Raw genomic sequence first — 26,728 nt, 5'->3', positions numbered from 1 at the left:
GTATGTCAAGTGCTGGGCCACTGTGAGTATCTAAAGACACCGTCCCCAGAAGAGCACCCAGGTGATTCTTGTCACCAGGCAAGTTTGGAAAACATAGTATCCCTTAAAAGTATGAAGTACTTTTATGACCAGTATACAGAGAAGGAAATATGTCTCAAGGAAATTACATCAACCAGGAACCAGGGATCCAACCAAAGCTCTTTGGCTCCAGATCCTGTCTTCGTCCACAATTTAAAAAACTCTGTTAGACAAAACTGATCTATGGTGTTTGAAGTCAGGGTAGTGATTACCCTTGAAGGGGAGGTAGTTGCAGGAAGGAACCACAAAGGGGCTTCTCAGAGCTGTTAATAATGTTCTATGTCTTTTTTATTTTTATTATTAAATATATTTTTATTGATTTCAGAGAGGAGGGGAGAGGGAGATGGAAACATCAATGATGAAAGAGAATCATTGATTGGCTGCCTCCTGCACGCCGCCGACTGGGGATCGAGCCCACAACCTGGGCATGTGCCCTTGACTGGAATTGAACCAGGGACCTTTCAGTCCCCAGGCTGACGCTCTATCCACTGAGCCAAACCGGTTAAGGCTATTTTTATTATTAAATATATTTTTATTGATTTCAGAGAGGAGGGGAGAGGGAGATGGAAACATCAATGATGAAAGAGAATCATTGATTGGCTACCTCCTGCACGCCGCCGACTGGGGATCGAGCCCACAACCTGGGCATGTGCCCTTGACTGGAATTGAACCAGGGACCTTTCAGTCCCCAGGCTGATGCTCTATCCACTGAGCCAAACCAGCCAGGGGACTGTTCTGTGTCTTGATTTGAGTGCTGATCCACAGGCGAGTTCACTTTGTAAAAATCATCAAGCTATATACTTGGGATTTGTGTATATTTCTGCATTTATATTATGTCAATAAAAGTTTACTTAAACACGGGGTGGGGTGGGGGGCAATGGGGGATAAGGACACATATGTAATACCTTAATCAATAAAAAAAAATGTTTACTTAAACAAATGTTTTAAATGTATACTCATTTTGTTCCACAATTGCATGTCTTTCTACTACACCCCAAAGATTCTCAAACTTTGAATGCATCAGAATCACCTGGAGGACTTAACAAAACTCCGATTGCCAGGTATCGCCCATCAGAATTTCTAAGTCAGGGAGTTCTGGAATCAGGTCCAAGAATTTGCATTTCTAAATCATATTTTGAGAACTACTGGACTATGCTATCCTAAACTTGCTAATACCAACAGGGAGGATTAGCTCCAATGTGGGAGGCAGTACTGAGCCGAGTTAATAATTCAGGCTTTTTGAGAGGTACAGTGGAACCTCGGTTCTCAAACTTAATTTGTTCTGGAAGGCTGTTCAAAAACCAAATCATTTTTCCCATTACAAATAAAGTAAATTGAATTAATCCACACCAGACCCCCAAATGATTCCCTGTGTTTTTTAAAAATATTTTTTTAATTAATTTCAGAGAGGAAGGAAAAGAGAGAGAGAGAGAGAGATAGAGATAGAACATCAATGGTGAGAGAGAATCGTTCATCGGCTGCCTCCTGCACGCCCCCCCATTGGGGACCTAGCCCGCAACCGAAACCCAGGCATGTGCCCTGTTCGGAATCAAACCTTGGACCCTTCAGTCCGCAGTCTGACACTCTATTCACTGAGCAAAACCAGCTAGGGTTGATTCCCTGTTTTAACCTTTCTTATATACAGTACATGTCTAATGCACTGTTTAATCTATAAACACTTTAAAAACAAAAAGGACATGAAGTGTATGAAAATTTAACAAAAAGGAAATTTACAGTAAAAAATGAAAATATAACAATAATTATAAGCAGCAACAAAAGCAAAAAACACACAAATATATTCATAGCACAATATCCTGAGATTTTAACAGGGATAAACTGACTCATATTCACGCATTCCCTCCTTTGTCACCTAAGAGATGCGTGACTGATCATACAGGTATCAGCATGAAAGGGTTGTCAGGTTGAGAAGCGAATTGTTCAAGATGGGAGACGTTCAAGAAATGAGGTTCCACCGAATATGTTTCAAGGACCTAATCCCATCAACAACTTGCTTCAGGAGTCTTAGGCAAGTCCCCTGAATCTCAGTGTCCAAATCTCTCCATGGGAATAATGAATGAATCCTACCTCCTAATGTTGTGAAGACTCTAGGAAATCCAGAGTAAGTCGCTGGCGGTTCTGCAAATAGAAGCTGAGTTGGTTAGGGCAGAGAATCCCAGCCTGGCATTTCCTCATCTCTCATGCTGTGTGGCTCTGACTCCCGGGTTCTCCATCCAGAAGTCAGTCTAATCTTGACCTGGTAAGAATGCAGAACCAGTGGCTGCACCTACACCTTCCCTCTGCCTTCCACACCCAGGTCAGCCTGGGACAGGACCCAGCCCTGCTAGAGCAGGAGGCAGGAAACCTGGGGGTCCCCACCAGCAAGAGAAGGAGCTTTCTAGGCCTCTGGGCGGGGGGGGGGGGGGGGGGGGGGGGAGTGAAGGAAGGAGGGATGCAGTGGAAGGAGTGGGGAGAGAAGCCCCAGTGGCCCACATGCCACCTGTCACTTACTGGCTTTCTGCAGAACAGGTAGTCACACTGCTGTGCCCCTCTCCCCTGGAGCCATTCTGCAGTCCACTGCCAGAGGCGGGGGGGGTGGGGGTGGGGGGGGTAGGGGGGTTGGGAGGAGTGAGGAGGTGGGGGACTTGAAAAGTGTAGGGATGGAGTAAAGACAGTGAATGAGACTCTGGAAGCCTCAACTCTGGATCCAAAGAGATCACGTAAGACCTAAGTTCATGGCTCCATCACTTCCCTCCTCTAAGACTGTTTCCTCATCTGCAAAATGCTGTACACAAATTCCATCCCTTGTCACTCCCTCCCAGGTAGGGTTGCCAGATTTAGAAAATGTAAATATAGGATGGTCATTTAAATCTGAGTTTCAGATAAGTACAGGACAAATATTGATGTAACATACTTATACGAAAATTATTTTCGAGAGAAACCAAGATGGCGGCATAGGTAAACACCGGAGTTTGCTGCCTCGAACAACCACTTTAAAAATACAACTAAAAGATGGAACGGACATCACCCAGAACCACAGGAAGGCTGGCTGAGGAGAGATTCTTCAACTAGAAGGAAAAACAACAGCACTACGAGGCCCAGAGGAGGCGCAGTGTGGAAAATTTAAAGGTACGGTGGTGCGGCGGTGCGCGCGCAAAGCGGGCTGGTGGCTGAGGGCGCGGTTGTCGTTTTCAATCAGGAGTGAGTCTCAGACTCTGGGCTACAGAGCCGGGCGAGTCTCTAGGGACCCAGACTCAAACGGGAGAAGCGGGACTGTCTGGCTACGGTCCCTCCGAGGTTTGCACCGGTTGTGGGGACAGAGAGGCAGAGCCCCTGGAGACGGACTGAGAGCAGCCATAGCTGCTCCCTCCCCCCGCCCTGTTGAGCCCGCCCCGCCCAGGCCCTGCGCAGAGTCATTTGCCGATCGCCTCAGGCAAAGGCTGGACTAGCGCCTCCCCAGAGGACTGAAGTTTTCCACACAGCTGATTCCAACAGCCAGTCGGCCTGGTGGTCAAATCCCTCTAGTGTTAACTACAACAATTAAGGCTTGGCTAGAACAAGACTGCGCACAAAGACCACAAAGGGGTGCACCAAGAAAGCATAAAAGATGCGGAGACAAAAAAACATGACAGAAATGGAGGATATGGAGCTAAGAATCGCAATTTTGAGGGCTTGCTATAAACTTGTGCAGAGCCTCACGAAAACTAATGAGACCCTCAATGCTACGATAAAGAAATTAGAAAGTAAGCATACACGGACTGAAATAAAGAATATTATACCCAATAGCAGACCAGAGGAGCACAAGAATCAAACCAAAGATTTGACAAAAAACACCCAACTGGAAAAGCAAAATGAAAAAAGAATCCGAAAGTGTGAAGATAGTGTAAGGAGCCTCTGGGACAGTTTCAAGCGTACCAACATCAGAATAATAGGGGTGCCAGAAGATGAAAGACAGCAAGATATTGAAAACCTATTTCAAGAAATAATGGCAGAAAACTTCCCCCACCTGGTGAAAGAAATGGACTTACAGGTCCAAGAAGCGCAGAGAACCCCAAACAAAAGGAATCCAAAGAGGACCACACCAAGACACATCATCATTAAAATGCCAAGAGCAAAAGACAAAGAGAGAATCTTAAAAGCAGCAAGAGAAAGAGACTCAATTACCTACAAGGGAATACCCATACGACTGTCAGCTGATTTCTCAACAGAAACTTTGCAGGCCAGAAGGGAATGGCAAGAAATATTCAAAGTGCTGAATACCAAGAACCTACAACCAAGATTACTTTATCCAGCAAAGCTATCATTCAGAACTGAAGGTCAGATAAAGAGCTTCACAGACAAGGAAAAGCTAAAGGAGTTCATCACCACTAAACCAGTATTATACGAAATACTGAAAGGTATCCTTTAAGAAGAGGAAGAAGAAAAAGGTAAAGATACAAATTGTGAACAACAAACATGCATCTATCAACAAGTGAATCTAAGAATCAAATGAATAAATAATCTGATGTACAGAATGAACTGGTGATTATAATAGAATCAGGGACATAGAAAGGGAATGGACTGACTATTCTTGGGGGGGGTAAGGGGAATGGGAGATTCAGGAAGAGACTGGACAAAAATCGTGCACCTATGGATGAGGACAGTGGGTTGGGAGTGAGGGAGGAGGGTGGGGCGGGAACTGGAAGGAGGGGAGTTATGGGGCGGGGGGAAGAGGAACAAATGTAATCTGAAAATAAAAATTTAATAAAAAAAAATAAAATGAAAAAAAAAAAAGAAAATTATTTTCATTGCTTATCTAAAATTCAAGTTTAAATTTAAATTCAAATTTAACTGGGCAGCCTGCATTTTATTTGGCAACCCTATTCCCAGTGCTTTATATATTTTCTCCATTAGGTACAATAAACTTATTTTCCTCCAAGGGCCAGTAAGGTAAAAGAGAAAATAGCAGCTAATGTTTACTTTCTACATGGTAATTGCCAAATAGTCTTAAGTGTTTTACATACACTATCTCATTGAACACTCCCAGCAACCTAGGTGGGGTGCTCAGTTTCCCCATCTATAAAATGGGGATAGTGTTATACCCTATATCATGAGTCATTGTGAGGATTAAATGAGCATGCAGAACACTTAGAGCAGTGTCAGGCAAGCACAAAGCAAGCACTCAATAAGCAATACCTATTTTTTCCCATTATGCAGATGGGGAAACTGAGTCTGAAAGAGGCAAAGTAACCAGCCTATGGTCACATATCTAGCAAGTGGCAGAGTTGAGATTTGAACTCAGGTCTAAAACATTGGTAATCAATTCAAAGTGTTTAAAACTTCTGTTTGTTTCATCAACAGGAATATGGATAAACTGTGGTATGTTAATTCCTTCAGTGGAATACTACTAAGCAATAAAAAAGAACAAATTAGCCCAGCCAGTGTGGCTCAGTGGTTGAGTGTCGATCTATGAACCAAAAGGTCACGGGTTTGATAACTGGTCAGGGCACATGCCCCAGTTACAGGCTGGATCACCAGTAGGGAGAATGTAGGAGGCAGCTGATCAACGATTCTTATCATTGATGTTTCGATCTCTCTCTCTCTCCCTTCCTCTCTGAAATCGATAAAAATATCTATATTTTTAAAAAGAGCAGGGTTGGGGGCAGCCGGGGAGAGGTCAATGGGGGAAAAAGGAGACTTATGTAATGCATTAAGCAATAAAGAATTTAAATTAAAAAAATAAATAAAAAGGACAAATTACTAATACACAAAATAAAATACATAAGTCTCAAATATTATGCTAAAAGAAATAAGCCTTTTACAAAAGAGTACACACTATATGAGTCTATTTGTATGATGTTCCAGAAAAGGTAAAACCTACTCAGAGGTGAAAAATATCACAACAGTGGTTGCCTCTGGATGAGGAGAATTTTGAAAAAGTTCTTTTAGTATCTTGTTAGGAGTGTGGATTACACAGTTGTATGCATTTACCAAAACTCAGCAAATGATATAACTGAGATCACTGTGTGTAAATTTAAACTCAAAAAATACAGTTTAAACTCTACCTAATGATAAGCATTGTTTAGAGGTGAACTCTGTAGTTTCGTTGAAATGTATCAAAAAATAAGATGAATGGGTGGAGGGATGGAGGGATAGATGAATGAATGAATATTTAACAAAGCAAATGTAGCAAACTGAACAACTGCAGAATCTACATGGTGGGAAATGAATGTTCACTGAATCATTCTTTCAACTGTTCTACATGTTTGAAATTTTTCATAAGAAAATGTTGGGTGAGGAGGGGGAAATCCTGCAAAGCAAAATGCAGCCCAACTTCAGGTTGGATTTGTGACCCCCTGATCCATTCGCAGGCATCTCCATTTCCCACCTGTTTCTCTCTTTTGAGCTACAAACCAGCATCATTTTATTTCCAAAAGCTCTCTCCCATGGCCTCTGTCCCAATCTGCCCCCTAATTGGGTTTCAGTCTCCTCGCTACTATTTTCTGGCTGTGTGACCTGGCCTTTCTTGGTCTTTGCTGACATCTGGAAATGGGAGTCACATGTGTTTTTCTAATCTAAAGGCAGCCGACTGGACCACTTAATCTTTAAGATTTCCTCCCTCCCCAAACCATATTCAAGGTCAAAGAACTGGTCTCACCCAGCCCTGTATTTCCTCTGGCATGTAGTAACGTCTTAAAGGCACGCCACTCAGAAAATGCCTGAATGAGAACTTCCTTGTTGAGGAGATAGAGACACATTTATTGACTGCTCACTGAATGTCCTAAACTAGATGTGCCTGTATTCGTTCCCATGGAGGTGGGATGTACTGCAATTACCACTTTTCTAGAGGTGAAAACAGAGTTCAGAAGGGTTAGGTGACTTGCCAAAATTCACAGAGAATGCAAAAAACGGACTTGGAATTTAAACCCAGGACTGTGTCTTTCAACTACTTCACAATGGCCTCTTCTTGGATCAATGTAAAGATGAGACCGTGTGCTCTTTGCTGCATCTGCTTCGGGGATGAAGACCTCTCTCAGTGATCAGATTGTCGACACGCCAGAAAATGTGGCCATCACCCCAGAGGCACCCTGGGGAGGGACTTCAATCACATCAATGTAGAACTCAGTCTCATTGGAAGGAAAAAGAAGAGGTTCCATGCTGGTAAGTGGTGGGAAAATAGAAAGGAACTGGCTACCATTTGCACCATCTACAATCAAGGGTGTTATACTGGGCTTCTGTTGCAAGATGAGGTCTGTGTACACTCTCCCATCAATATCATTATTCAGGAGAATGGTTCTCTTATGGAAGTCAGAAATTTCTTGGGTGAAAAATACACTCGCAGGGTTTGGGATGAGGTCAGGTGTAGCTTGTTCAGTATATCAAGCCCAGAAAGATTAGTTAATTCTTGAAGGAAATGACATTGAATTTGTATCAAATTCAGCTACTTTGATCAGCAGGACAAAATAGTTAAAAACAAGAATATCATGGTGGTATCTATGTTTCTGAAAAAGGAACAGGCCAGCAGGCTGATGAATAAGATCTAAGTTGTTCAGCTATAGAAACGGCAAGATGCCGGATGACTCCTCAGACTTATTTGTGATATTTTAAAGATGCAATAAAAGCCATGTATTGATTGGGGGTGGGAGGGTTGAGTTGAGGTATGTGAAAGACTTTATGCTTCTTTTTATCCTTCAGATTTTCTATAATGAATATAAATGTATTTTTTAAAAAAACTTATAAAAATATATAGCCAAGCCCTAACCGGTTTGGCTCAGTGGATAGAGCGTCGTCCTGTGGACTCAAGGGTCCCGAGTTCAATTCCGATCAAGGACACGTACCTTGGTTGCAGGCACATCCCCAGTGGGGAGTGTGCAGGAGGCAGCTGATCGATGTTTCTCTCTCATCGATGTTTCTGACTCTCTATCCCTCTCCCTTCCTCTCTGTAAAAAATCAATAAAATATATTTAAATATATATATATATATATATATATAGCCAAAATTAAAGGGGGGGAGAAGGGGTGTCTTGAGAACCATGGAGAAGCTTTCAGCTTGTAGCTGTTTACATCCTGAAATCACTACTTACTGGATTTTAAAGTGCCATTGTGTCTTTAAATATGCAGTCTTCACAGTACAAGTATTTATCGTGAGATACTAATGTCATGACCTAGAACATTATTATTAGCCAACAGCAATGAGGAGCAGCTCTATGGTGAGAGTCACACCTGAGGCTTCTATGCAGCCCTTCCTTCTTGGTGAACTCCCTGCTGTTATATAGACTTTAATGATACATTAGAAGACATGCTTATAAAAGCCACTGATTTTTAAAAGTTACTGAACATGGAAATAGCAGTTCTGTGATGGGTGTCTTCCATTTTGATTTCACAAGTAGAGAAAAACACTAAATGAGCTGGACTTCAAATGACTGCCTTGGACAGGGACTCCTGCCTGTTGTCATCGCTCAGAGCCCCCTCTGGACTAGTCCACTCCTGCAGCCTTTCACAGGGTGGCTCCTGCAGTTGGTGGCCTGAGCAGGGACACCCCACAGGGTGGACACTGCTGTCCTCCCACAGGGACCAAAGTCAGCACTGATCCCACTGTGAAGCCCTTTGAAATGCACCTCTTTAGAGGCCTTCAGGTTTGAAAAAGTGGTTTTGACTGGAGGGTTTGGATACACATTCCAAGTGGCCTTTTGTGCAATAAAGTTTAGAATTCAGGGATTCTAAGGATGTGCAGAGCCTTCCCAGGTAGGTACAAGGTCTCCCAGGCTACCTTTGCAAGTACTTTCTGATCTAGCAAAGCCTAGGTGTTATTTTTTATTTATTTTTAAATGTTGTTATTAATTTTAGAGGGAGAAGAAGGGAGAGGGATAGAGAGAAAGAAACATTGATTGCCTGCCTCCTGTAGGCCTCCTACTGGGGATCCAGCCCACAACCTGCACATGTGCCCTGATCAGGAATCAAACCGGTGATCTCTTGGTTCAAGGGTAGGGTAGACCCTCAATCACTGAACCTACTCTGGCCAGGCTAGATGTTATTTTTTTTAGAATAAACTTTCTTTCCTGTTCAAATTGACAGCTTTCTTAACACATTCTGAAAATCAAAAATAAATAAATAGCCATAAAGTTCTCTCTGCACCTCCTCCTGCAGTTTTTGGGAGAAATGCAAGTCAGACAAGCAATTGCAGGACTGAGAAACTTCATTAGAAAATAAACAGTGTGTCAGAACATCTAGTCCTGCTCATTATCCTCAATTCCCCTTTTCCTGGCTTTCAAAGCTAAAGTTGTCCTTCCCCTAGGAAAGACCATGGACCCATCTCTACAGACGGCACATCAGAATCATTTCTTACCTACAGTTTTTATTGGATATGTCTATCCTAAACATCTTTTTTTTTTAAATTAAAGTCATGCCTGTGAATTCCTCAGGCAAAGATAGAATCAAGAAATAAGCATCCAGGTCGCCTTACGCAATATGCAAGCCAGGAAGGTGTGTCAGACCAGAAACGCTCCTGAGAGTCTCAGAACTCATCCCAGATTCAAGTAAGCTTCTCCAGAGGTGGCACAAAGTGTAACTTGAAATACAAAGGAATATGTGACCTTGTTTCCAGTCCTTGAGGACAATCAAAACTTAGAGGGAAGAGGGGCAGGTCCCTCAAGGTCGAATGGTCCAGACATCTGCATTAAAGCTGTTTCCTTATCTGTAAAACAAGACTAATATACTTTTCCCTCTTAGGGTTGTGGGAACCATAAAATGAGAGAACATTAACCCAGTACAGAACAATAGTAAGTTTAGCTCTTCATTTTTCAGGTTAGGCAGCTGTGTCCCAGAGAGGTTTGACAACTTGCCTGAGATCAGCTAGTACCTAATGGAAGCAAGATTGAATTTTGGTCAGTCTGAATCTAGAGCCCTCTTTGTTAACCCTGAAGCCAGTATCTCCTAAGGCAGTGGTTCTCAACCTTCCTAATGCCGCGACCCTTTAATACAGTTCCTCATGTTGTGGTGACCCCCAATTTCATTGTTACAAATTGAACATAATTAAAGCATAGTGATTAATCACAAAAACAATATGTAATTATATGTGTTTTCTTTTTTTTTCTTTTTTTAAATATATATTTTATTGATTTTTCACAGAGAGGAAGGGAGAGGGACAGAGAGTCAGAAACACCGATCAGCTGCCTCCTGCACGCCTCCCACTGGGGATGTGCCCGCAGCCAAGGCACAAGCCCCTGACTGGAATCGAACCCGGGACCTCTGAGTCCGCAGGCTGACGCTCTATCCACTGAGCCAAACCAGCCAGGGCTATATGTGTTTTCTGATGGTCTTAGGTGACCCCTGTGAAAGGGTCGTTTGACCCCCAAAGGGTTCGTGACCCACAGGTTGAGAATCGCTGTTCTAAGGGGTTGTGCATTAATGGATGTACACAGATGATTTTAGGTGGTGCCAAAAATGGCCATAAAAAATACCTTTTCATTATGAAAAATTTCACTATCTAAAAGAACATAGTGTAGTGAATTTCCAGCTTCACCCAGCATCAAATATCAACTTATTAACAATAGCTTTCATCCATTACCTTAACTGATAGCTTATTTGGAAACAAATCCCAGATGGCATATCATTTTATCAGTAAATATTTTGGTAGATTGTATGGAAATTTTTTTTAATTTTAGTAGTTTTGTTTCTTAGTGTGTATCCTGAAACAGTAGGTAACTAATGCATTCAGCTGTTCATTTCACAGAAAATGCTTAGGATGTGGCTAAAGTAGGAATTTAGCAAATTAAAACTATTGAGGTGCTATGCTTTCACTATTAGATTTGTTATAAGATAGTAATCCAGAACAAGCAGAATAGGGAAACTACTAGTTAAACAGCAGTTTGCAGCCACCTAGTAAATCCTATCTTCCCCAAACCAAGGACACTTAAGAATAAATGGTTGAGCCCGGCTGGTGGGGTTCAGTGGTTGAGCATCGACCCATGAACCAAGAGGTCACTGTTTGATTACTGGTCAGGGTGCATGCCTCAGGTATGGGCTTGATCCCCAGTAGGGGAATGTACAGGTGGCAGTGGATCGGTGATGCTCTCCCATTGATGTTTCTATCTCTCTCTCCCTCTCCCTACCTCTCTCTAAAATCAATAAAAATATATATTTTTTAAAAGAGTAAATGGTTTATACTTCTCTTCCCCAACCAGAAGGTAAATAGCTTAAATCACCCTACTCAGGGAGATAAATAGCAGAAATCCAATTAATGCCATTTGTGCCACCATACGCAAGGACAGATGAAGTTAAGGGAATGAATCTCATTTTGGTACATCAGCATAAAGCTGATGAATATTCTATTGATCCTCCCCTTCAACCTCCCCTAAACAACCAACTTTTAAAACCCCTGCAAAACTAAGGTCCCAGCATGCTCTCCCTCCAGGGAGCCCACCTGTGCCATCCCTTTCCCGCTCCCCTCCCCCATAGGCATGTATCGCCTAAAGTGCAAGGGACCCCACAAGACTTGCAACCAGAGGAGTAATAGGCAGCAGCAGCAGCTCGTTCTAGGCTAGACCTCTGAACCTGTCCCCAAGGCCCCCTTGTCTCTGACTTCCCCGTGAGCCACGGCAGCCCAGCCTAGGCTTTCCTGCTTCTTCTTCTTCTATGCCCTTCCTTGCTTCACTGTCCTAAGTGTGTTTTGCTGTGGTCAATAAATTCTTGCTTGCTTTTCTGAACTTTGTCTCTTGATTGAAATCTTTCCTTCAAGAAGACAGGAACCGAGGTCTCATCGTCTTGCCAGTAACAGATTGGTCAGGAACAAAAAGTTTGATATCTGAGTTGTGTTAGCGAGGGTGTGAAAAAAACAGCCAGGCTCACTGCTGACTGTTGTGATGCCAACTGTGTGGTGGGAAGACAACTTGACCACATGCATTCCAATTTAAAAGACATATGTTCACCTTAGCCAGGTGGCTCAGTGGGTTGGAGCATTGTCCCATACAACAAACCGATTCCCAGGCAGGGCACAAACCCAGGTTGCAGGATTGATCCTCCATCGGGGCACTGTGAGGGAAGCAACCATTCCATGTTTTACATCGATGTTCCTCTCCCTTCCTCTCTCAAAAATCAATGTTAAAAAAATAAAATAAAAACATATGTTAAAATATCCACATGTAAAAGGATGACCTATACCCCTGTTTCACACAATACACAAAAATAATTCTAAATAGATCAGGAATCTAAAGAATGAGTCAAACAATAACATTTTTAGAAGACATTGGGGAAAGGTCTTTAAGACCTTGGGTTAGGCAAAGATTTCTTAAATATGAAATCAAAAGCATTACCCATAAATTGATATCCAATAAAAAATAAATTAGATAATCAAAATTCAATATTTTTGTACTTCAAAAGATACCATTAATGAATTGTTCAATTTTAAAATGTTTAAAATTAATTTTTAGATAGAGAAAGAGGAAGAGAAGGAGAAACATCAATTTGTTTTTCCACTTATTTATGCATTTATTCGTTGATTTTTGTATGTGCCCTGACCTGGGGATAGAACCCCACAACCTTGGTGTATCAGGACGATGCTCTAACCAACTGAGCTACCTGGCCAGGGCCTGAATGGTTAATTCTAAATGGTCAATTCTAAATGGTTAATTTTATGTTATGTGAACTTCACTTTAATAACCTTTTGAAAAAATTTTTAAAGATTTTTAAAAACTGTTATTAGAGAGAGAGGAAGGGAGAGGGAGAGAGAGAGAAACATCCATGTGAGAGCAAAACCTCAGTCAGCCCCCTACTGGGGATCAAGCCCACAACTTGGGCATGTGCCCTGATGGGGAATCCAACCGGCAACTTTTCAGTGCACCCAACCAAGTGAGCCGCACTGGCCAGAGTCAATAGCATTTTTTTTTAAGAGATACCATTAAGGAAATGAAACACAAGTGACAGATGGGGAGAAAATATGTGCAAAACACATGTATGAAGAATTTGTATCCAGAATATACAAAGAACTCTTGAAACTCAATAATAAGACAAAAGACTGGATAAACATTTCACCAAATGAGGTACAGGTATGGCCAATAAGCAAATGAAAAGATGTCTATGGCCTGGCCGGGTAGCTCAATTAGTTAGCAGTGGTTCTCAACCTGTGGTTCGTGACCCCTTTGGGGGTCAAATGACCCTTTCACAGGGGTCTCCTAAGACCATTGGAAAACACATATATAATTACATATTGTTTTTGTGATTAATCACTATGCTTTAATTATGTTCAGTTTGTAACAATGAAATTAGGGGTCACCACAACATGAGGAACTGTATTAAAGGGTCGCAGCATTAGGAAGGTTGAGAACCACTGAGTTAGAGTGTCGTCCCGATAGGCCAACATTGAGGGTTCAATCCCTGGTCAGGGCACATGCAAGAATCAACCAAGGAATGCATAAATAAGTGGAATAACAAATTTATGTGTTTTTTCTCTCTCTCTCAAATCAATAAATTAAAAAAGAAAAGATGCCTAACATTATTAGTCATTAGTGAAATGCAAATTAAAAATACAAGAAGATTTAAAAAATACAGGAGATGCCATTTTACACCCACTAGAATGGTTATTAAATAAATTTTAAAAACTCTAGACATCCTGCACACCCCCTACTGGGGATGGACCCCGGAAACCAGGGCATGTGCCCTGACCTGGAATCGAACCATGACCTCCTGGTTCATGGGTCAACCCTCAACCACTGAGCCACACCAGCGGGGCAAATGTCTTGATTTTTTGAAAAGTTAAACATAAATTTGTCAGACCAAACAATTCCACGTCTACGTATCTACCCAAGAAAAAAATTTTAAATATATCCCCCAATGACTTCCATGTGAATGTTCACAGCAGCAAAAAGTGGGGGGGGGGGGGGGGGGGGGGGACACACAAAACTCAAAAGTCCATCAATTGGTGAATGGATACAAAAAAAAGTGCTATATCAATACAATGGAATACCATTCCGCAATAAAAATAAGCTATTGATATATGCTATGTCATAGAGGAACCTTAGAAACATTAAGCTAAATGAAAAAGCCAGACACAAAAGATCACATGTTGTATAATTCCATGTACATGAAATGGCCAGAAAAGGCAAATCTATAGCGACAGAAAGATGAGTAGCTGCCTGGAGCAGGGGGTGGGAACAGAAATTAACTGTAAATGACCATGAGGGATCTTATTGACATGATGAAAATATTCTAAAAATAGACTGTGATGATGACTGTACAACTCAATAAACTTACCATAAATCTTTGAAATGTACCTTAAATTGGGTGAATTTTATGGTATGTCAATTATACCTCTATAAAGTTGTTTTAAAACAGACATATGCCAGTTCCAACAGTTCCATCTCTAAGAATTTACTCTTTAAAAAAATTTTTTAAAAAAAATATTTTTATTGATTTCAGAGAGGAAGGGAGAGGGATAAAGAGATAGAAACATCAATAATTAGAGAGAGAATCATTGATCAGCTGCCTCCTGCACACCCCCTACTGGGGATCCAGCCTGCAATCCGGGCATGTGCCCTTGATTGGAATCAAACCCAGGACCCATCAGTCTGCAGGCCGACACTCTATCCACTGAGCCAAACTGGCTAGGGCTGATTTCTTTTTTATATTTCCACGTCTCTGCTTATCTTTTTGGACATGTATACTACAATTATAATAATAACTGCTTTAATGTCCTTGTCTGCTAATTCTAACACCTATGTCAATTCTGGGTCAATTTCAATTCCTTTTTCTCCTCATTATTTCCTGCTCTGCACGACTGGTAAATTTTTTATTGCATGCCAGATATTGTGAATGTGACCTGTTGACTGCTGGATATTTTGGTAATTCTACAAGTATTCTTGAACTTTGTTCTGGAATGCAGTTATTTGGAAACAGTTTGATGTTTTAGGGTCTTGCTTTTAGGATTAGGTGGGACCAACGCAGTGCTTAGTCTAGGGCTCATTTTCTGCACCACTGAGTACTGTGAAGTCTACTGAGTACCCTATGAATCAGGAGGCTTTCCGTTCTGGCTAGCGGGCACAGGCACTACTCCCCGCCCTTTGTGAACAGGAAAATTGTACCTCTCATCCTTTAGGATGGTTCTTTCCCAGACCTCAGACAGTTTCTCCACACCCATGTACTAGTGAGTACTCAGCTGAAAACTTGAGTAGGTCTCCAGCGTTCTCTCCCTCTGTGCAACTACCTTCTCTCTGGTGCTCTGCCAACTCTACCTCTTTGGTCTCCAGACTCTCAGCTCTGTCTGCCCAACCCCGAGAGTCTGCTGGGTTCTACCTGGTTTCACCCTCCCTGCACAATAGCTTGGAAACTCTCAAGACAGTAATTTTGGGAAATCATAGGTCTCACCTCATTTGTTTCCGTCCTCTCAGAGATCACTGTCCTTCCTTATCTGATGTCCAGTGTCCTGAAAACAGTTGTTTCACTCAGGGTGTAAGGCAGAGAAGCTTTGAAAATTCCCACCGTCCAAGTCACACCCTAGAGAATTCAATTCAAATCTCTGGAGGTGGGGTCCAGGCATCATTAACTAATGCACATCCAAATGTAAGGAGAATATACTGTGATTTTATTACTTTGGTGAAGGTACCATGGCATATTTTCAACTAATAGCTGAGCCCATGATTAAATCTCTTTTAAGCTTCCCTGATTAAAAAACAAAGTTGGTCTCAAGCCCAGAGCAGGGCAGTGGCTGCATGTGAGTTAAGTGGCTCCAGCTATGGGGAGAATGGGCAGAGCAGGGAGCTGGGCAACAGACTGGGGCATTTATACAGCTGGCCCTTGAACAATGTGGGGGTTCAGGGCACCAACCCCCGTGCAGTTGAAAATCTGAGTATAATTTTAGACTCCACAAAACTTGACTACAGCCCTCGTATCTGAGGGGGATTGGCTGCAGGACGCCTGTAGATGCCAAAATCTGCAGATGCTCAAGTCCTTTACAGAAAATGGCAGAGAACAATGCAGACAGTCAGCCCTCCCAACCGTGGATCGAAAATACTGTTTTGGGATATAAAACTCTGGGTTAAGAAAAGCCAACTGTAGATTTATTGGGGGGAAAAAATCCATGTGTAAGTGGACCTATGCTGTTCAAAACTGTGTTGTTCACCTGCAGTTTATTATTTCCATTTAACAAAGCTTTCATATTGTCCTGCTTCATTGTCTACCGCCAACCACCCTGAGGCAAAATCCACTGTCTCTGTTTCGAAGATGAGGAAATGGTGCTTAAGAGGTTGAGTGACTTGACAAAGGGAAAATCAGTAGCACAGTTAACATTTAAACTCAGAGACAAATTAAGGAGGAAAGCAATCCTTAGCAGACTAGCTGCCAGGGGTAAGGGAACATCACTGGAAAGTGCTGAGTCAAAGCAAATCTCATAGCCCTGGTCAAGTAGCTCAGTTGGTTGAAGCATCATCCCGATATGCCAAGGTTTCGAGTTTGACCCCTGGTCAAGGCACATACAAGAAGCAACCAATGAATGCATAAATAAGAGGATCAACAAATTGATATTTCTCTCTCTCTAAAAAAAACAACAAAACAACAAAATCAATCAACAATAAACTGTAAAAACATTTAATAACAATAAAAATAATAAAAGCACATTCCGTTGATAAGACCTCCTAGCAATGTGTGTCCTGCGCAGTGGCAAGGTGACATGGATATCCTCTGCGCTGCATGACAGGCAGGATGGATAGGGGTACTGGTATGTGACCCGCCGCAGATAAGGGGGAATATCCCTTACCTTGCAGCGGAGTGGCCTATTCCAGGAACCAGCACCCCTTGGGGCATAGGGGAGCAGTCCATCAGACAGGCTCTGAGGGGATTTATGGGAAACTATGTCTGTTCTGTCTGACCTCCACAGACTTCTGCCTTGGGAGAAAGTATGCAAGTGTATAGTCAGAGCTGAATTGCAGGGAAAATGAAGGAGATAGCCCTGACCGGTTTGGCTCAGTGGATAGAGCGTCAACCTGCGGACTCAGGGGTCCCAGGTTCGATTCCAGTCAAGGGCATGTACCTTGGTTGCGGGCACATACCCAGTGGGGAGTGTGCAGGAGGCGGCTTATTGATGTTTCTCTCTCATCGATGTTTCTGACTATCTCTCTCCCTTCCTCTCTGTAAAAAATCAATAAAATATATTTTAAAAAAAGAAAAAGAAAATGAAGAAGATACCTACCAGGTGTTGTTCCTTCATCCTCGCTCCAGGCCCTTACTCATACACTACTTAACCTTTGCTCTCAGTTAATGAGGATCATAAAATAATATGGCAACATTGGCTCCCATCAACAAGTGTTTGCTATGAGCCAAACCCTTTCCAGATATCATCCTATTGAGACAGGCAAGTAAGCCAGGACAAGTGGAATAGGGAAACTGAGACAGATGGCTGAGCAATTGACAGCCTGGTACAGAAGGTCACCTTCCTAGCAATAACATCTAAGCCTCAGTTGTATTTCAGCTCCAGGCCCAGAAAAGCAACAAGACCTGGTGGGCAACGCCAGGACCAGCTGCAATGACTAACAACTCCCTGAAAGAACACACCTGACACACTGATGAATATTCTGCTGAAACCCTCCCCTAAGAACTTGCCTAAGATTCCCACCTTCCAGAGAGAAATAAAAGCCTCAAGACAAAGGACCCAGAGTACTCTCTCCCTTTGGGGAACAGCCCGTGCCCATTCCCTTTCCTTCCTGCTTCCCGCTCTTCTTTCCCCACTGGCTGCATCTCCTAAACTCTAAGGGTCCCCACGAGACTACAACCAGTGGAGCAATGGGTCATGCAGGCTAATGCCCTGACTCTGTCCCCAAGGTCCCCTTTTCTTTGACTTCTCAGTGAGTTAAGGTAGCCCCGCCTAGCCTTTCCTGTTGCTTCGTCTATGGCGAAGACCTTCCTTGTTTCACTATCCCCAGCTTTAGTAAATGTACCATCATCGTCTCCTGGACTCCTGCTGTGAAATTTTTCCTACACAAAGTCAAGAACCCACACGCTGCCAGCTGGCCCTAGGCAGACCGGCTCAGGGACAGGTCCCCTGTCTGGTAACACTACTGAATCCTCGCTCTGATTCTATGAAGCAGGTACTGTCCTCATCTCCACTTTAAAGATGAGTAAAGGGAGGCAAAGAGTGACTGTATTCATTATCTATTGCTGTGTAACAACTTAAGTAGCTCACAACTGCAATAAACGTTTATTATCGCAGACATTGTCTGTGGGTCAGGAAATTAAGAGCAGAATACCTGGGTGATTCTGGCCTGGGGGCATCTCAGGAGGCTCCAGCCAAGATGTCAACCAGGGTTGCAGTCATCTTAAGGCTCGACTACAGCTAGCGGATCTAATTCCGAGGTGGCTCGTGCACGTGGCTGGCAAATGATTTGGCAGTTGACAAGGTCAAGGAGATCTCTGTTACTTGCCGGGCAGATCTCTCCATTGAGCTGCTCGAATATGGGGAGGGAAAAGGGGTCACATACTAAACCTGACAAGCTCAGGGGAGATCTGCATGGTGGGTCTAACAAACTCGGTGACCTAAAGTAACCACATAGGAGAGTTTGAAATTAAAATTTCTTAACTAAAAGCAGGTCATGGTGGGTAGTACACATGTCCGACTGATATCTTCCCTGACAAAGGTCAATGTTTACCTTAACTGAACCAGTCTATGGTCTTTTTTTTTTTTTTTTTTTTAGGATTGTACATATTTATTTTTTAATTGTTTTATTGCTTAAAGTATTACAAAGAGTATTATATATGTCTCCTTTTTTTTTTCTCCCCTTGACCTTCCCCTAGCCTCCCATACCCCCTCTATGGTCTTTTTGCATCTAGGATAACATACCCTTGAAATGTCAGGGTAATTTCCTTTTTCCAGACCCCTCATGGCACAATCACTGCACCAGAGCAGAGATCACAAAACTCCTCATTGTCATTGTTATGGTGTTGTTAACTGCTAATTATCCTATATCCACAAATGTAAAAGAAATGTGTCTATTCCTTTTACTTTTTAGCCAATCCCAGAGATTCCTTCCCCCACCCTTCCACCTCCCCACTTTTCTTTCTCCTACTTCCCTAATTTATCACCAACAGATTTCCTGTAACCCTCTTACATCTTCTCCTTTTATTCTAATGTATAAAATAAGGTGCAAAACTGCCATTCTCTGGAGCATTTTCTCAATACGTTGAGATTTTGCTTCCTGGCAACTGGCTCAAATAAACTCATAAAAATTCCTACAGGTTTGGATGTTTCTTATGTGGAAGTCCAGTGCCTTAACTTCCCCCTGAGCAAGTCACTCAAGAGAGTCAACAGGAAGCTGAAATGTCTTTTCTGACCTAGTCTCAGAGGCCATGTGGTCATTTCTGCAATCTCCTCGTGATTACACAGAGCAGCTCTAATCATTGTGGGTGGGGACTGAGGTCACAAGAGTATGAATACTGGTGAGTGAGAATCATCGAGGGCTGTCTTGGAGGCTGGCTAACACAAATGACAAAGTAATTTATCCAAGGTCAGAAACATGAGAAATATTAGAGGTGGGCTTTGAACCTGGGCAGTTACTATGTCACAGTAAATATTGGCTTGAAGGAGTAGGGCAGGCAGGGAACCACAGGTCTCCTCTTCCCTGGAGGTATTCATACCTAAGGTACTGTTTGTCTCATTCGTCATCAGGTGCATCAGACACTTTATCTGATATGTCAGACAAACACTCTGTCAAACCAACATGACCCGGGCATGTGCATAAACCGCGCTGGCCGGTGTGGCTCAGTTGGTTGAGTGTCGTCCCATGCACTGAAAGGTTGCAGCTTTGATTCCGTCAGGGCACATGCCAGGGTTTCAGACTTAATTCCCAGCAGGAGGCAGCTGGTTGGTGTTTCTCTCTCTCTCTCTCTCTCATTGATAATTTTCTCTCTTTCCCTCCCTCTCCACCTCTCTCTAAAATAAATAAAAACATATTTTTAAAAAAGATTGTATAAATCATCACTTGATAGTAAATTTGGTGAGTCAAAAGAACCTGGATTCTGTCTCCAGCTTGACCACTGATTTGTGAGACCTCGGGCAAGTTCCAGCCCTTTCTAGATCTTTGTTTCCCCATCTGTACAATGGAGCAGTTTGATTAATTCCATGGGCCCAGAGTTCTCTGACAGAGATCCTGGGATTCCATGCACAGTTAGTTACCCGAAAGACTGAAGGGATCGCCTCTCCGTTTTCCTTGCATCTCTCAGACCTTTGCCCAGTGGAGTGGACCCTTCAGGTGCAAGGGTCGCTTTTTTGGACCCAGGCCAGGTCAGGCCAGGCTGCTCAGCTCTGCTTCACCCGCAGCTGGCTGGCACCATTGTTCCCCCATAAAGCCGGGCCCTTTTCCAGCTGCTGCTGCAGGGGAGGAGCTCAAAGAACTGTTGTGTGACTTCTGGCCTCCCCCAGGGCAGGCCTGGGTCACCCAACAGGCTGACTCAGCCCCTGCAGGGGAACAAAGGAGATGAGATATGGTTTAGGGAAAGAATTTGACATTTCCCCCCAAAAAAGTACTTTAAAGTAATCATTATAGGGAAAATCCTCTTATACTTATTTTATAGTTTAATGGGGGAAAGATCATAATCTTTCAGGACCCTAGGAGCCCATATTTTAATAATTCTACAATGCACATTTGTTTGACTTTTAATATCTTTGAAATTGGCATGCATATAATAGCTAACAAGTCATAAACTAATTGCAGCATTTAAAAAATTATGTAGTGTTACATAAAATAAAGTAATCGTGCATATTACAATGATGGATCGTAAAAATTTTTAGAGAGAGAAAGAGAAACATTGATTTTGTTGTTCCACTTATTTATGCATTCATTGGTAGATTCTTGTATGTGTGACTGGGGCTCAAACCCACAACCTTGCCTTGGTGTACTGTGATGATGCTCTAACCAACTAAGCTACCTGGCCAGAGCCTAGTGGGTCCTGAATTTGATGAAATATGATAATTAGATAATTAAGTGCTGTTCTTGGAGCCTGGGCCCTACTATGTCTCTTCCCCACCCCTCTCCTGGCCCACTCCGTTCCACCACTCACAGGCTTGTCCTTCCCCTGCAGTCCTTATCTTAACCCTGTTAAGACAGGGTTATCTCCAATAAAGTCCTTCAAACTTTTTAAATTAAAGCTTTTCCCTTGCATAAGACCCTGAAGAAATTGTGAGTGGGAGGCTGACCAAGACAGAGAGGTTATTTAGACCAGTGAAAGGGCACAGAAGAAAAGAAATTTAATTCCATGAGTAATAGCTAACAATTATCTTACATTGCATAACAGATAGGCACTATTCTAAGTGTTTTGTGTGTGTTAACCCATTTAATCCTTATAACCATTGATCAGGTAGCTATTCGTGTATGCCCACATTCACCGTGTGTGCTAGCCTGCCATGTGGCCATGAGCCATGTGGACCCCACAGACAATGGACTATAGCTGGAAACACAAGCTAAGATAGCAGGATGCTAGACTGGACTGTGCTTTATTGTTGTGTGTGTGTGTGTGTGTGTGTGTGTGTGTGTGTGTTTAGAGAGAGAAAAAGGAAGGGAGAGGGAGAGAGATAGAGAAACATCGATGTGATAGCAAAACATGGATCGGCTACCTCTTGCATACCCCCTACTGAGAATCGAACCCACAACCTTTAGGAGCATGGGATGATCCCAAACCAAGCCAGGGGCTGGTTGCTCTCTCTTTTTCCTTTCCTCTTTCTCTAAAATCAATAATAAATAAATAAATAAATAAAGTGATGCATATCATGCCAGATCTTGTTTTATGTATTTGTGGCATAAATATATAGAAATCTATCATTTTGGCCTTGGCCGGTTTGGCTCAGTAGCTAGAGCGTCGACCTGGGGACCAAAGGGTCCTAGGTGCGATTCCAGGCAGGGACACATGCCTGGATTTCGGGCTCGATTCCCAGTGGGGGGCGTACAGGAGGCAGCTGATCAATGATTTTCATCCCTCTGTGTAATCAATAAAAATACATTAAAAAAAGAGAAATTTATCATTTTGCTTTCTAAGGAAGTCACATTGTTCTGCAACTAAGTTTTTGTACTTTACCTCATGAGTTGGAGATTTCTGTACAGTACATACAGATTTACTAGTTCTTTTTAACTGCTGCCCAGTATGCCAGAGTGTGTATACTGGGGAAATAGACCCAAGAGCCTACAGGTACCAGCCCCCATCTTCCATGCTTCACATGTGTATCTCATTTCAACTTTACTGCCTGTGACCAATAGTATTCTTTCCATTTTAAAGATGAAGAAAATGAGGCCTGGTAAGGTTAAATATATTAACTGAGTGAACAAAGCAGGATTTGAACGCAGAGTCCACACTATCAGCCATGTACTTCTCCGTGTCTTCTTACAGGGAATAGATTATTTAACTCATTATCCTGTTGGTGGATATTTGGGTTGTTTCCTATTTTTCCCCATTACAAACAATGCTGAAATGAACATCCTTATGCATGCCTCTTCTTTTTTGTTGTTGTTGTTTTTTTAAAAAATATGTTTTTATTGATTTCAGAGAGATGAAGGGAAAGGGAGAGAAAAATAGAAATATCAATGATGAGACTCATCCATCAGCTGCCTCTTGCATGCCCCCTACTGGAGATTGAGCCCACAACTAGGGCATGTGCCCTGACCAGGAATCAACCATGACCCCCTGATTCATGGGTCAACACGCAACCATTCAGCCACATTGACTCGGCGCACATGCTTCTTAATATCCACACAGACATTTTTCCTAGGGTGGGTTATGATGGTGAACTTAGTTAGGAAGGGAGGGATGGAGGAAGGGAGGGAGGGAAAGAGAGAGAAGGAGAAAGAGAGAAACATCAATGCAAGGGAGAAATATGGAGAAACAAAGATCTATTGCCTCCTGCACACTCCCCAACCGGGATCAAACCTGCAACCTAGGTATGTGCCCTATCTGGAATCGAACCTGCCACCTTTCGGTGTACGGGTCAACACTCCAACCAATGGAACACCGGCTAGCGCAAAGGCCATTACATTTTTAATTGTGATATTGCCAAGCATCTCTCAAAAAGGCATTCCTAATTTACACTGTCACTCTAAGAAGCATAGAATTTGGAGTCACCGACATCTGGGGTTCAGTCCTGATTTTGTAACACGACTTTGGACAAGTCATGTTGTTGCAGAAATTAGTAATTTCTCCCTCTCCTCCTCTACGTCTTCTTCTCTCTTTTTTGTTATTTCGTGTTCCATTGTATGAACAGTTCACAATTTATCTATTCGGTTGATAGGCATTTGGGTCGTTTTCAGTGAAGAAGACTATGAACACTCATGTTCACATCTTTTGATAGACCTATGGATCACTCCTTTTGGGTATATAAACCTAGACGTGGAAGTGTTTCTGAATCATAAGGGAGATACATATTTAGCTGTAGTGTATACTGCCAAATAGTTTTCCAAACAGGTTGTGCCCATTTATTCTCTTACCAGCAATGCATGAGAATGAAAGTTCTAATTTCTCCACATCCTTATCAAGTTGCTATTGTCAGTTCTTTAAGTTTTAGCTATTCTGGTGGCACTATGCTTTTTAAAAAATACATATTTGTATTGATTTCAGAGAGGAAGGGAGAGGAAGAGAGAGAAAGGTACATGATTAGAAAGAATCATTGATTGGCTGCCTCCTCCATGCCCCACACTGGGGAATGAGCCCACAACCTGGGCATGTGCCCTGACTGGGAATCAAACCTCCTGGTTGATAGGTTGACACTCAACCATTGACCCACACTGCTGGGCAGCACTATGCCCTTTTTATTTTTTAAAATACATTTTATTGATTTTTTTACAGAGAGGAAGGGAGAGAGATAGAGAGTTAGAAACATCGATGAGAGAGAAACATTCATCAGCTGCCTCCTGCACACCCCCAACTGGGGATGTGCCCGCAACCAAGGTACATGCCCTTGACCAGAATCGAACCTGGGACCCTTCAGTCCGCAGGCTGACGCTCTATCCACTGAGCCAAACCGGTTAGGCCTGCCCTTTTTACTTTTTGGTACTTTTAAAGCGAGAGGAAGGGACAGGGAGAGAGAAAGAAACATCGAGCCCTGACTGGTTTGGCTCAGTGGATAGAGCGTCGGCCTGTGGACTGAAGGGTCCCAGGTTCAATTCCGGTCAAGGGCATGTACCTTGGTTGCAGGCACATCCTCAGTGGGAGGTGTGTGGGAGGCGGCTGATTGGTGTTTCTCATAGATGTTTCTAGCTCTCTGTCCCTCTCCCTTCCTCTCTGTAAAAAAATCAATAAAATATATTTTAAAAAAAGAAAAAAAAAAGAAAAAAAAAAAAAGCCCTGGCTGAGGCTTGAGCCCACAACCCTGGCATGCGCCCTGACTGGGAATAGAACCAGTAACCTTTCCATGCATGAGTGGATGCTCAGCCAACTGAGCCACATTGGCCAGGGAGACACTATGCTCTTCTTGACCAGCTGGTGTGGCTCAGTGGTTGAGCACTGACATATGAACCAAGAGGTCACAGTTTGATTCCTGTCAGGGCCCAGGTTGTGGGCTCCATCCCCATTGGGAGGCCTGCAGGAGGCAGCCAATCAATGATTCTCTCTCATCATTGATGTTTTTCTCTCTTTCTCCCTCTTCCTTCCTCTCTGAAATCAATACAAATATATTATTTTAAAAATAACAAAATAAAATAGAGCACGGAGTTGATCTCTGAGGCCCTCTTTGATCTACTACCTTTGTTTCTCTTACCTCTTCTCTCTGACCCAATTTTTGTGTAGCATTACATTACACGAGTACACCACATTTTATTATCCTGTTGATGGACCTTTGGTTTGTTTCTAATATTTTGCAATTACAAACAGTGATGCAAGGAACAGCATGGTACATGTCTCCTTGTGAGTTTCTCTCATGTATAGACTTGGGAGTGAATTAGTCGGTTAAAGGGTACACACAACTTCAACTTTGCAAGTTATTGCCAAATGGATCCCCAAAGTGGTTATACCCATTGACTCCTCCCCTACCAGGAAAGCATGAGAAGTCCCGGAGCTCCTCATCACTGTCAACACTTGGTACTGACAGACTTGTTAATGTTTTGGTTGAGATATAACATATACAGTTAAGTAAATAAAATGCAATTGGTCTAAGTGTCCATATCATCCATTTTCAAATTTGTTAAACCCATGTAACCTCCATCCAGCATATTTCCAGATGACTCCAAGGCTCCTTTAGGCCCCGTCCCAGTCCCCAGTTCCCAGCCTCCCAGCCACAGTAACTACTATTCTCATTTCTAGAAACATATCTTAGTTTTGCCTGTTCTTGAACTCTATGCAAGTGGGATTATACAGCATGTGTCCTTTTTGGTTTGGCTTCTTTCACTACTCAACATAATATCTGAGATTCATCCATGGAGAGAGAGAGAGAGAGAGAGAGAGAGAGAGAGAGAGAGAGATTTTGAGGAATTGGCTCATATGATTATAGAGCGGAAGAAGTCCCATGATTTGCTGTCTGCAAGCTGAAGACCCAGGAGAGCTGGTGGTATAATTTAGTCCAAGGGCAAGAGAAGACCAATGCCCAGCTCAAGCAAGCAGTCAGGAAGGGAAGGAATCCTCTGCACTCTGTCTTTTGTTCTATTCAGGCGCTCAATGGATTTGATGATGCCCACTCACACTGGGGAGGGCAACCTACTTTAATGAATCCACTGATACAAATGGTAATCTCACCCAGAAATACACTCACAGACACACCCAGAAACCATGTTTAATCTGGGCACTCCATGGCCCAGTCCAGTTGACACATAAAATTAACCATCACAAAGGGTGAGGGTGGCAGGTACCCTTTGCAAACCAGAGCAGCCTCAGGGAAGGGGTTCCCGTGCTGGGCCTGCCCCTTCCTTTTGACTCCTGTGGTTCCTAATAGAAGCTCTGTACTCAGAAGAAGCTCAAGACACTTGATAAAATGACTAATTTCATGGGGACATTACTCAAGTAATAACAATTTGAAATTGAGCACCTATTATGTTTTGCTAGTGGGGCACTAGCAAAAGCATTTTACATTCATGATTTCATCTCTCCCTCTTGACAACCATAGGAACCTATGCTATTGTTTTCTTTTCAAAGGTGGAAATTGAAACCCAGACAGGCCATACTTGGCTCTGTTTCAGATCCTGAAATAATGAAGTGTAGTGTGTTGAATGGTGCCCCCCCCCCCCACACACACACAACCCCCCAAAAAAGTATATCCACGTCCTAACTTCAGAACCTGTGATTGTGACCTTATTGGGAAAAAAGGTCTTTGTGGATGCAATTAAGGATTTCGAGATGAGTTTATTAGTGTGGGCCCTAAATTCTAAATACAATAACAAGTATCCTCAGAAGAAACAAAAAGAGAAAAGAGACAGAGGGAGAAGAGGAGAAGGCCATGTGAAGATGGAGGCACAGACTGGAGTGATGCAGCCACAGACCAGTGAACTCCTGGAGCCACCAGAAGCTGGAAGAGGCAAGAAAGGATTCCCCCCTGGAGCCTTCAGAGGGAGTGTGGCCCTGCTGACACTTGGACTTCTGGTCTCCAAACTGTGAGAGAATAAATTTCTGGGTTTTACACCAACAGTCCGTGGTAATTTGTTATTCCAACCCCAGGAAACTAACACATATGGGTGATAGAGGAGGGAAAGGAACGGAAGAAGAGTCGTCCTCTCTGCAAAAGCTCATG

The sequence above is a fragment of the Myotis yumanensis genome, unplaced genomic scaffold (assembly GCF_028538775.1).
Source record: "Myotis yumanensis isolate MYYU_CA2020_CCGP unplaced genomic scaffold, mMyoYum1.0.hap1 SCAF_7, whole genome shotgun sequence".
Taxonomy (NCBI): Eukaryota; Metazoa; Chordata; class Mammalia; order Chiroptera; family Vespertilionidae; genus Myotis; species Myotis yumanensis.
The sequence above is the reverse complement of the archived record's forward strand: the minus strand, read 5'-3'. Positions refer to the sequence as shown.